At 36.8% G+C, this 12,775-nt stretch overlaps 1 protein-coding gene across 2 annotated transcripts in view; it reads left to right on the plus strand.

Annotated features, from left to right (window-relative positions):
* Window positions 1-8,837: 8,837 nt before the first annotated feature.
* LOC126215227 (plectin) overlaps window positions 8,838-12,775 on the plus strand; it is a 233,579-nt gene continuing 229,641 nt past the window's right edge. For both annotated transcript variants that reach the window (XM_049941893.1, XM_049941894.1), the window contains exon 1: window positions 8,838-8,991. The gene's annotated coding sequence lies outside the window, so the exon portion shown is untranslated. The remainder of the gene's footprint in view (window positions 8,992-12,775) is intronic.

The raw sequence follows: 12,775 nt of genomic DNA on the forward strand, positions 1-12,775 counted from the left end.
CACGCTGGTTAAATAACGTAAGCTACAACTTATTCATGAAGAAATTCTTTCGAATTGTGTGTATTTGCACTTTACTCTGCTGAAAGGAAGACAAAAAACACATATTTCATGCTTGAAAAGCGTATATTTATGTTGTTCTTTTAAAGTTATTTTTATTATCTTTATTATTTAATGAGCGGTTTATTAATGTGATTGTGTATTATTATTGATTGGTTTGGTTTAGCGATCCGTTTTTTACCGTTTGCTCCTTTTATTTGAGTCCTTTTAATTATGTTTGCGGTGGTTATGAAGTCTATATTGCTTACTGTTTTCCGTAAGTTAAAGTATACGGTAATACCATAGGCGTTCTCCAGCAGCAGATCTCGTTGAATCTCCTTGCTGGAAGTTCTCAAACTGAAATCGCTCAAGATAATTTATCTCTCTACGGTATTCGATCGGTACAGCCAAGTGCTATGCTGTGTCATGTGCATGGAATGTAGCGTCCAACGTTAGTTCGTGAAAATTTTCTAGGTCTTCGGAGAAATATTCTCGACGAATCCCAAAACCGTGTAAAACTGCAGGTTCGCACCATCAAACCACACACCACTTCCGAACGACTTGCGTCTTTACAATCACTGAATATTTCTTTTGAAATGATTAAGGGTTATGAACTCTACACACCTGATACTCCTTTTGTGGTTTTATATGTATTTATTTCTTACAATACCATAAAACATAGACTACTGCCTCAATGGCAGCAGCCAGCAATCTTCTCGCAATCCGACGTAGAACATCTCTCTTCCAGTGTCCATCACGGAATAATTATCTCTTTGCCGCAGCTTACTACAGTCTGTATATCTTTGTTATCGAGTTCGCACGGAGATGCTTAAATTCCACAGAGTATTTATCTCTCGCGCAGGTATTTTACATTTATCGTCGTATTAATAGTCCGTCGCACTTTGTGGATTTTTGCATTAGGAAACGGTACATTATTATCACTGGCCCTTTGTTCGACACTTAAATTTTTTTTTTGAGCTAATGATTCCCCTAATCTTACACTTAACTCCAGTGTCTAATACACGAATATTTTTGTAAATGATGGGTTTGTGCATCACGAAACGCTACATTATTATCACTGGCACTTTCCTCGACACTTAATTTTTTTTCTTGAGCTAATGATTCCCCTAATCTTACACTTAACTCCAGTGTCTAATACACGAATATGTTTTTAAATGAAGTTATTTGTGCATCAAAAGCGAATGTGTTGAAGATTCTTGCCGTTCGTGCACAGATTTAGCAACAGCTTTGCTAGTGGTTCTCTTGTGTTGGAAAACAGTTTTATTGCTTCTGACGGTTGATTATGACGTCTGTGTGGTTTCCCCTTAAGCTCCAGTTATGATAGCTTATTTGGTATGTTAAATAATCAGGGTACTTCATCCCATACAGGTTTCCTATGTTCCACATTCACTGATTTGCGAAAAAACTCCGTTTGGTTGGGTATGGATACGACGACCTGCTGCAGAAGGTCTTCTGGAGTTTATTAGCAGTTGCTTGTAATTAAAGGAAAACGACATTACTCAGTAAATATCTGTACGTTACAAGTGAATTGTAAATATACTGCCGCGTAATGTACCGTTTCATATCTCCCAGGGTGCTTAGGAAACTACAGGAAGACAAATGTGGTGTCATTTTGTAGTTATTGTCGATTTCTATGGCATTACGTGCACTCGCTATTATGAAAACTATGTTATAAATCAATATAAATGTTAGTATTCGCTCTCATCCGTATGTCTAACATACGATGACAAGAAGATAGAAGAAGTGGACAGTGTTAAATTCTTGGGATTACAGCTTGATAATAAATTCAACTGGGAGGAGCACACCACAGAACTGCTGAAGCGTCTTAACAAATCTCTGTTTGCAATGCGAATTTTGTCAGACATAGGGGATATAAAAATGAAAAAGCTGTCATACTATGCTTACTTTCATTCCATAATGTCATATGGGATTATTTTTTGGGGTAATTCATCAAGCCAAGCTAAAGTTTTCCGGGCACAAAAACGTGCAGTGAGAGTTATATGTGGTGTGAACTCAAGAACATCCTGCAGAAGCCTGTTTAGGGAACTAGGGATACTAACTACTGCTTCCCAATATATTTATTCCTTAATGAAATTTGTCATTAAAAATATATCACTTTTTCAAACCAACAGCTCAATTCATGGAATCAATACTAGAAATAAGAATAATCTTCACAAGGATTTAAAGTCACTTAGTCTTGCACAAAAAGGTGTGCATTATTCAGGAACACACATTTTCAATAACTTGCCAGCAGCCATAAAAAGCTTAACAACCAATGAAATTCAGTTTAAGAGAAGCCTAAAGGATTTATTGGTGGCCAACTCCTTCTAGTCCATTGATGAATTTCTTAGTAAAACCAACTGATTTGTATATAAGTACAACATAACTTCTGCACAATTTCAGTGCAGTAATGTGTTCATTGAAAATTTGTGTGTGTGTGTTAGTATAATCTAACTTCTGCACCATTTCAGTGCAGTAATGTGTTCATTGTAAATAAGTATTACAGTAGTTGTATTACCTTATAAATAAATAAAAAACTTTTTTATTTTAAATTCAGTGCATTAGTATTTGTAAAATGACTCTTAGTGTTCATTAAAAAATGACGATCATTCCACTTGGGACCTGTGGAATGGTACATTAGCTTATTTGTTTTAGTTGTAAATATTTGTCATGTATTGTTGTTTTTCTGACATGTTCCACATCCTGGAGGACCTCCTCACTACGGATCAATTGGAATGAAAGTAAATCTAATCTAAACTGGATTCAGAAGTGTCGATTGCTGGCCGCTTGGGGCGTTGCTATTGCCATGGGTAACAAAAACGAGGTGGTGTGTCGCGACTGTTCTGTTAGACTGTGATACTATCTTTGATTGATATACTTGAAAAACCAGCTTCGGCTTACAATGGAGCGCAAATCACCCAGACTATATTCCTCCAATGTTTCATAATGAGAGCACTTAGAGACTTCCAACAAACTTCAAAAATAATTTTAAACCTTTTATGAACTTTTTCTCGCTTGCCTACGTAACGTCAGTATTTAAAACAGTAACTCATATATAAACTGACGCTTGAAGCTATTCTATAGATTGGAAATAGGAGTACAATTCTTTAAAGAATCGGGGTTTACTGGCAGATGTTTCCTGCATTCAAGCGCTATTCGAATAGGAAGAACCCCTAACATGTGACTCCGTGCTAAGTACATTCTGCAATGTGCTTTGCACGGTACCGTATGTATGTAGACGTGAATATCAGTAGCGACCCTTTATACATTACGTTACTATATTTGCGGATGTGTTTGGAGATCGTGTATTCTAATAAATTACGGAAGTGGCTAAAGAAGTGTCTTGATTGTTTCTTAAGTATATGAGGCTTTTTTGTTATGTGCCTGAAATCTACCAAAAATTTGTTATCGACTTTTTGGATTACAAACAGCTGCCTTCTTATACTGACTACTGTATTCCTTTGCGCAGGCTTGTGTAACTACTGTATATTTCTATACATTCAGCACTGAACTCTCTACAGCACTGACGCATATCAGCCATTTTAGAATTCAGCGTAATACGTTGAACAAACAGCTGACTCAAGACACCTTTCCCGGGCCAGATTGGCGGCGATTTCCAGTACACACTCTAACATGTATCTGCGCTGATGTAATTTGCACCCACAGATTTGAGCAATACACCTCCAACTTCAACTTTTAATTTTCCGCACATCTCATACATGTGCGCGTAAATTCATTCCGTACACTATAATTTGTCCAGACAAGTATGATGTGTGCTGCAAAATCGTTGCGTGTGACCAGCCTTCAATGCAGGCTTTCACTGTTATAACACGATTGTTGTCAAACTTCGAAAACTCGTTCTCTTTCTTGGTTGGTCATATACTAAATAGTTCAAATGGCTCTGAGTACTATAGGACTTAACGTCTGAGGTCCTCAGTCCCCTAGAACTTAGAACTACTTAAACCTAACTAACCTAAGGACATCACACACTTCCATGCTCGAGGCAGGATTCGAACCTGCGACCGTAGCGATCGCGCGGTTCCAGACTCTAGCACCTAGAACTGTTCGGCCACCTAGGCCGGCGGTCATATACTATACTTCAATAACAGTGCAAGAACTGATCAAACTATTTTTTGTTAAGGAAACATGGTGTAGGAGATGAGTTCTTAATTTGGTACCTTGCAAAGGTTTTTTTAAGGTACTATGAATGTTTACGCTAATGTATCTGTAATTAGTCAGTCAGCCTTTTTTCAAATGGTCTAAAATACAATTATAATACAAGGCGAAATTTTTTTCCCACCCTACCCGTAACGAAAATACCGGACAAAAAAAATATTAATGTGATCGTATTAGACAGATAACACAAACGCTGTTTCATCTGCATTACCGCATAGATCACAACATTAAAAAACTTCTAGGCAACCACACCCTAAAACAAATCTTGCAATGGTTCCAATATAATGATTAACCAAGAAACCAATACACCGTTAATATTAATTCATCTTAATATATCACATAATCCAAACAGATGTAGCAAAAATTGATGTTCTCTTTTTTTATGGTGTTTAGAGAACATGTCTATTGCGAGAGAGAGAGAGAGAGAGAGAGAGAGAGAGAGGGAGGGAGGGAGAAGGAGGATGCGCGCGCGCGCGCGTGTGTGTGTGTGTGTGTGTGTGTGTGAGTGGTGTAACATGATTACGTAATAAATAATAAACTACGCGAGCAGATTAAAGAGATAGTTACAATGCAATGAGAGCTTTTAATGAACAAGTGCTCAACAACAATTGTTACATAAACGATTTATATAACCAGACTGCACAATGTGTTTCATTAACACCAAGATGCCAATAAAAAAAAAAAAAAAATTATAATAAGAATAATGGAAGAGGTAGATAATCGGAAATCATGTAGACCATTGTTTCAAAAAAGGATGATCCTGCCACTTCCTTGCATATATATATACTTGAAAATATAATGTATTTAAAGCAAAACTTACATACAAAAAGACAACTCATCAGTCAAAATCACACAATACACAGCTATGATACAAGACAAAAATCGGATGTACATGTTCAAAGTGCCAACACAAAGTTATTTCAAAACAGCCTTATACATCCTAGTATCAAACTATACAATGCCTTACCAGATACCATTAAACACATACAAAATGTTGGTCACTTCAAATCCAAACTGAAGTCGTACTTGGTTGATCACTGCTTTTACACAGTAAATGAATACCTACAAAACTGAATTTTTGTGTGTTTACCCAATGCAGTCTCATTCAGAAGAACATTTGTATTTTATCTCTCTGTATATAGCGTAACAACATTTATTTAAGTATTCATCATTAATTGATATATTAATGTGTGTTATTATGTACAAAGGTATATTATATGTAAAACTGTTAATGTTAACAAAAGAATCCAAATATCTCTTGCACATTGTGCAGCTGTATATGAAAATGGATCAATAAATCAATCAAAAAATAATAAAGTAATAGTAAAAATAAAAAATTGTGTTTTCGTATAAGTTTCTCAAAAGTGCCTGTAATTAGGATGTTTCACTTATAAAAGTACAGAAAAGGACGTTTCATGAATGTCATCCGAATAGGTATCATCTTTGTTTGCGTACAGTCACCAAGCTGTTAACTTATCAAAGGCTATAATTAAGTGTAACATTGATTTTAGAGTACTGGTACTCAGATCAGCTTCATCTTATAGATTATTAAGACAATGAATTTACAATTACATATTTAAAATTCTTTGAAGAAACACAAGCATTTTGATTCTATTGAGAAAAACTTAAATATGAAATGTGGAAGAAAATTTTATTACTCGCCCTTAAAAGTGACCAGCAACTTCTTGTATAATACGTGACCATCAGTATATGGTCCTTGCTCTGTTATTTTTAAATTTTTTCAATGGCTGAACAATTTGTCCATACGTCTCATGTTGTAATTATCTGCATCACTGCACGTAATTTGGATATGACCAAGAATGACCAGTTCATACAATAGAAGAAATATCTTGTCAGCTCTTCATACTCTACAACATATTTATAACAAGAGTGTTTCTAAACATATCAGTCAAATTTTTTCAATGTTTGAATGCTAGACTCCCAGGCTACAGACACAGATTGCAGTAAATGTGCCCATATGTTGAGACAGTGATGGCACTTGAAGGCCCTGATGGTGTGTGCTTTAAAGCCTGAGAGGCTGCTGGCTGTGGTTCACCTTTCCCCACTGCTGGGATGCAGCTATTCTGGTAGCAGAGTGCGGGCTCCAGAAATAGCTGCGGCGTCTGGCAGCTCTCGCCGGCTGTGCACGACGTGTTCCGTCCGTCCACTGTCGGGGTCTGCACTGACGTCGCTCTGAGTAACGTGACAGAACATCGGGACAGGCACTGACTCACAGGCACGAGGTCATTTCTTCTGTGACTCGGCATAGCTGCCTTGAGTTGCCACAACCTCATTCACTTGTATAAACAACGTTTTAACCTTTATCTGACTCCTGTTCTACAATTAACTCTCCTCTCGTTTACTGTCAGGCTCCCTAACAGCATTTTAACATCTTATTTGTCAGTGTTCTCAGAAATATCAAGCCTTGGTAAACAGTGACCTTAATGTCTCACTGAGATCTTTCTAGAATGTTATTTCTAGTGCTAACTGGCAGCTTCCTGATATGAGATAAATTTTCAGTGTTTTCACATTTTTGAGGCTTTCATAGCTCTCTGATCCATATACACATTGAGCAAGCTGCAGTGTTTTCTTTTCTTTTCTGTTCTCTTTTTTTTTTTTTTTTTAAAAAAACAAAGAAGACCACACCACCAGGTTTCACTACTTTGAAATACATCTTTTCTGCTGAACAAGTACTCATAGTTTTTAAGGTGTGCATTTTAGAGCCCTTGTTTAGCAGATTCTTTTTCTTCTTTTTTTGGTCCTTACTACCACCTCTGAAAGTTTGTCAGTGGAGTTCTGGTTCACCCTGTGTTTTCATACCCAATAAATGGAATTTATAATATGGAAATTTGTAATACAATGACCACCAAGAATAAAAAAATGGAATGTACTCACTTGTTAACGTGGCACACTAAAGAAGTTATTGATTATAATTTTCCTGCAGTATTTCATATTATGAAATCTATTCCTTTGAGCTAATTACTTCCAACTTATTATGAAAGGAAAATTCACAAAATGTGTGAATAGCAGCATGTGGTGATCCAGTGTTAACAAACTCTCATATCTTTTTCCGATTTCTTTCCCTCTGTTTATGTTTCAATTTTTAATGCAGAAAAGTAATAATTTGTTGAACCATATATACATGTATTATTTAGGGAAATTAATGTTGTTTGTAGCATTGACTATTGTGGTATGGAAGTCATACCTTTACTCATTAATTATGTTCCATAAATTCATTCACAAAGAAAAAAATCTTTGAGGATGTAGAAAAGTCAAGCTACGCATTAACAGAAATAAGTAATGATTTGAAATAAACACTGTGCTGCACTGAATTAACAATTAATTGTAATTAAACTGGAGTGTTAATTTTGTGCTTACACAGACTATGAATGGATGTAACACAATTAACAGGGAACCGCTAGTTCTGAAGAAAGTTACCACTTCATCAGTTATGACAATCAGCTTCTGTTTTTCTCCTACAGCTGGCCTAATGTTTATGTGACTATAGTGATAATTATCAAAGAACAGCTGTTCCTGTATGCTTGAAGAATAGTAGCATTTTAACAATGAACTTCATTAGGCCTACTTGCTATATTGTGAATAGAACTTTCCAGTCCTTGTTACTGGACAGTATGATAATGTGTAGAGAGTAAGATTATAAGATATGTTTCTTGCTTTTTTTGGAACTTGCCAAGGTTTCTAGTTTTTTTTATTTCTGACAGCTGTCAACTTTTTAAAGATCACTGTGCTAAAATATTGATATCTCTAGAGATTGATATCTAGATAGCCTAGAGGCAAAGTCTACATGGAGTTCATTTTTTTGCCTTATATTGTGATTAGTGTAAATAACAGTTAAACTGAAACAGATTTTTTATTACTAACAACATATGGAGTAAATGCTCCAAGAACTGAGTAGAAGAATTTCAGGAACTTCAAAGAGCTCTCTACAAGATATGCAGTTATCTCCTTCAAACAGCATTTTTACTGCTTGCATTTCCTGATTAAATATTTTATCATCATTAAATGTGTTACCCCACCCCCTCCTGCCAAAAGGAAAGTAGGTTCTGGAAGTACACAAGAAAGCTAGAACCCTAGTTTTCAAGTCAGCAGTGGTTAGCTACTACTTCTGAGAGGAAAGTATATCAAAAGAGGCTGGACAATAAGGAATTTTATACACAGTGTCTAATTTAGTGCTAGAATATTAATGAGTATTTCTGGTTGCAGCTACCTGTACACAGCAAAATACAAGCTGGCAGTTTTTGAGAATGTTCATATTTAATTTTCTTCAGTAAATGGTTAAAGCAATAATGTGACCTCAAATATGCCTTTTCACTGAGTAGCAATCTGACAGTATAAAGGCATATTCCTACCTCAAATTCTGAATAATTCTGCTAGTAAGTTATGTCATGCAAAATTTGTTTCGTTTCAGGGCAGTTTGAATGAAAGACAAAGCAAGTGCTATAAATATATTAGGAGTGCTGGTGGGAGTAAAAGTGGGGGCACGGGGGTAGAGGGGGGGGGGGGTGATGGAAGGATGGGGAATGGGTGGGGGAGGAAGAGAGAGAAGGAGAGGCTGAGAAGTGAGCAAGACAAGAGAGAGACGAGGAGAATGCAGCGGCGAGCTGAGTTCTGTGATGACGTCGTGTTGGCACGGTCGAGTGTAGAGTTGGCTCCGCGCTATGACCACCAGTGACCAGCATTTAGCGAGCAAACACGAACGAAGGTTGAACGTGATTTGCTTCTGAAACTCTGTTCACAGTGAGTACTACCACAATTATTAGTTTAGTCAATTTTATGTCATTCAGTTTACTGAGCCCCATGTCTGTCAGTTGAATTTTTAATTTCAAACAAAACAAAAATTTTGGTTTCAATGGCATTTTTCTCCTTGACTGAATGTGTTTATCATGGTAATGTACTATTAAGCAGTGTTTCCATGTGTGTTGACTGGTAGCTTTTGTGAACGTTTGGTGCAGTGGACGTGTTCACAGAAATATCTGCATATTTATTACATACTTGAACACCATTTGATTTGAGATATCAGTGCAGTGAAATCTCCATATGTGCATCTGCTTAATGTGTGACCTGACATGCTCAACCTAGTGATAAAAAAAGGACAGTTAGAAGTGTTGTACCTGTTGTGCAACTGTACCTTGAACTCTGTCCATTGTTTCAGTGCCAAAAAGTGTTGATTCTACTGCCCTAGCCTCACACAATTAACAGAATCGTAGTTTCTGTGAGGTTTTTTTTATTGCAGTGTTGTATTGCTACTCTTTAATCATCTTAAGTACAAAGAACAGCAAGATATGGTACAAATCAGTTACAAAATGATATTCTGGGTTTTTTGGTGATGTTATGGGTACATATTTTATTGTTAAATAACATGAAACACTTTAGAATGATAATACAGTGCATGATATTCGGTTTTCATTAAGTTATTAAACACACATGAGCACCAGAAAGTGGACACCGTATGTCCATTAGATTCGTAAAAATACTGTGAAGTTTTAGTCTGTTTAAAAGTCCTTTATTATTTGTATGTGTCACTTCCTGAGGAACTCCTCTAGGCTGTAGAAGCAGTGGTCAGTCACATTTTCTCTCAATGTTACTTTAAGACATGAGAAAGTATCTTACCATTTAATTTTTTGGGCTAAACTGCTGCAAAACTTTCTACCATTATGTAATACTTCTCTCTCACCTAAACTAGTGTTTACTTGTTGAGAGCTCATAAATGTACATACAAGGCAGGGGAAGAATTTCTGTTTTACTAAATTGTGTGTTACAGAACTTCCCTTTTCATACAGTTTCCACTATTCTTAAAAAAAATTTTCAGCCCCAAATATTTTACACTGCATTACCCTAAAATATTGAACCCTATTTTAACACAATGAGCAAAAGCAAAATAAATACTTTTCAGGCAGTGTGTGTGAGAGCAACTTCTGAGGACTCTCTTTATATAGCGTTTTGTAATTATCTTCATTGGGACTGTTCAGTGTGCATGTCTCAACTAAAATCATCCTGGAGCTAGATTCCAAGGTATTTTGTGATCTTTACTAATCAAATACTCTTTTCATTCCACTGTATATTTATGTCATACTTACTTTTATTTTTTGGGTCACGGAAATTTAGTGATATAGTTTTGTTTTCATTCACAATCAGTTTACTTTTGTCAAACCAGTTCTAGATATTACTCACAGCACATTTTAAAGTATTGTAGGGCGTTTCTTCATTATTACCACTGCTTAAAATGCTAATGCACCTGCAACTGAATAATATTTTAAGATGAAACTAGTGTCGTGGTGTGTGTTTTTAAAAATTCAGTACAGTAACAAGGGGCCCAGGAGAACTTTTCAGAAATTCAGATGTATTTATGGACAGTGAAAACTGCTTACAAAATGAGGAAGACCATTAGTGTATTTGAAAATTCTATAGAGGAAAAATGATGCTTTTAGATAATTGCACTGAAGCACCAAAGAAACTGATATAGGATGAGTATTGAAATACAGAGGTATGTAAACAGCCAGAATATGGCACTGCAGTTGGCAATGCCTTTATAAGACAAGTGTCCACTGCAGTTGTTAGATCGGTTTCTTCTGCTAGAATGGCAGGTTATCAAGATTTAATTGAGTTTGAACGTGGTGTTACAGTCGGTACATGAGTGATGGGACACAGAAACTCTGAGGTAGCGATGAAGTGGGGATTTTCCCATATGACCATTTCACGACTGTACCATGAATATCAGGAATCTGTAAAACATCAAATCTCTGACATCACTGCAGCCAGAAAAAGATCCTGCAAGAATGGGACCAATGACAACTGAAGAGACTTGATCAACGTGACAGAAGTGCAACCCTTCTGCAAACTGCTGCAGGTTTCAATGCTGGGCCATCAACAAGTGTCAGCATGTGAACCATTCAACGAAACATCATCGATATGGGCTTTCTGAGCCGAAGGCGCATTCATGAACACTTGATGACTGGATAACACAAAGCTTTACGCCTTGCCTGGGTCCGTCAACACTGACATTGGACTGTTGGTGACTGGAATCATGTTGCCTTGTCAGATGAGTCTCATTTCAAATTGTATCAAGCAGTATCCATGGACCCTGCATGTCAGCAAGGGGCTGTTCCAGCTGGTGGAGACTCTGTAATGATATGGAGCAAGTGCAGTTGGAGTGATATGGGACCGCTGATATGTCTCAATATGACTCTGACAGGTGACAAGTACATAAGCATCCTGTCTGATCACTGCTTCCCTTCATGTCCATTTCACATTCCAACAGTCTTGGAAATTCCGGCAGGACAATGCAACATACCACACATCCAGAATTGCTACAGAATCACTCCTGGAACACTCTTCTGAGTTTAAATCCTTCTGCTGGCCATCAAAATCCCCAGCCATGAACGTTATTGAGCATATCTGAGATGCCTTGCAATGTGCTGTTCAGAAGAGATCTCCACCCCCTCGTACTCTTACGGATTTATGGTCAGCCCTGAAGGATTCATGGTGTCAATTCCCTTCAGCACTATTTCAGACATTAGTCGAGTCCACACCACATTGTGTTACGGCTCTTCTGCGTGCTCGCCAGGGCCTTATACATTAGGCAAGTTTACCAGTTTCTTTGGATTTTCAGTATATTTTAAGAATCCTTTGTGTGGTGGGTAAGACAAAAGAATCTGCAACCTGTCTAGATGCACCGGGAAAATACTTGTAATAAAAAAGTTTGCTTTTTATAAGAAAAGTGACACTTTCTGAATTTTTAAAGAAAACATTAAGAGTTGAACACTTTCATGAGGTCAACTTGTATTTGAAAACACAGGAATAAATAACTAACAGGGCAATGTTTTGGCTCAGACCAAATATTTAATTCCATGAATTTCAATATGCTTAGTTTATAAGTAGCAAATCATTCATCTATCAAACTGGAATCACTGTTCAAAATGGACAGTGTTGATGGGATTATACTAACCGTGTGGTAAAGTTGTCCACTGCAGCAGACATCAGTAAATCTCTCTTCTTCGGTGTTTTTAATAAGTCCTGAGGCTGCAAATGGACAGAGGGCACAGCACCAATAGCAGTGTCCACCGGAGTGGACTGTGTGCATTTGCAGTGTCGGGACTGATAAAAAATGCCAAAGAAGCAACATTAACAGCTGTCCACTGCAGTGGACAACTGCACCACAGGGTTAAGTATTAATTCACCAACAGTAAGTTGCAGATATGTCTTGGTATACTGTTAATGCATTTGAGTTTTTTACAAAGTTCTGAACTACAAGATATATGGGCAAAAAATAATCAATAAAAAATAAAATAACAGACAGTAATACTAATGTTTCAAAAATGATAATTGGGACTTTTTGTTTGAATAACTGTAGCAAATAACTTGTTAATTGTTACTATATTTTATGAAAATACGTTCTACATCTGTACTCTGCAAACCACCATGGAGCATGGCAGAGAGTGCGTCCCATTGAACCAGTTATTATGGTTCCTTCCTGTTCCATTCATGTAAGGAGCACAGGAAGAATAATTGTTTGACTGCATCT

Source organism: Schistocerca nitens, chromosome 12 (genome assembly GCF_023898315.1).
Source record: "Schistocerca nitens isolate TAMUIC-IGC-003100 chromosome 12, iqSchNite1.1, whole genome shotgun sequence".
NCBI lineage: Eukaryota > Metazoa > Arthropoda > Insecta > Orthoptera > Acrididae > Schistocerca > Schistocerca nitens.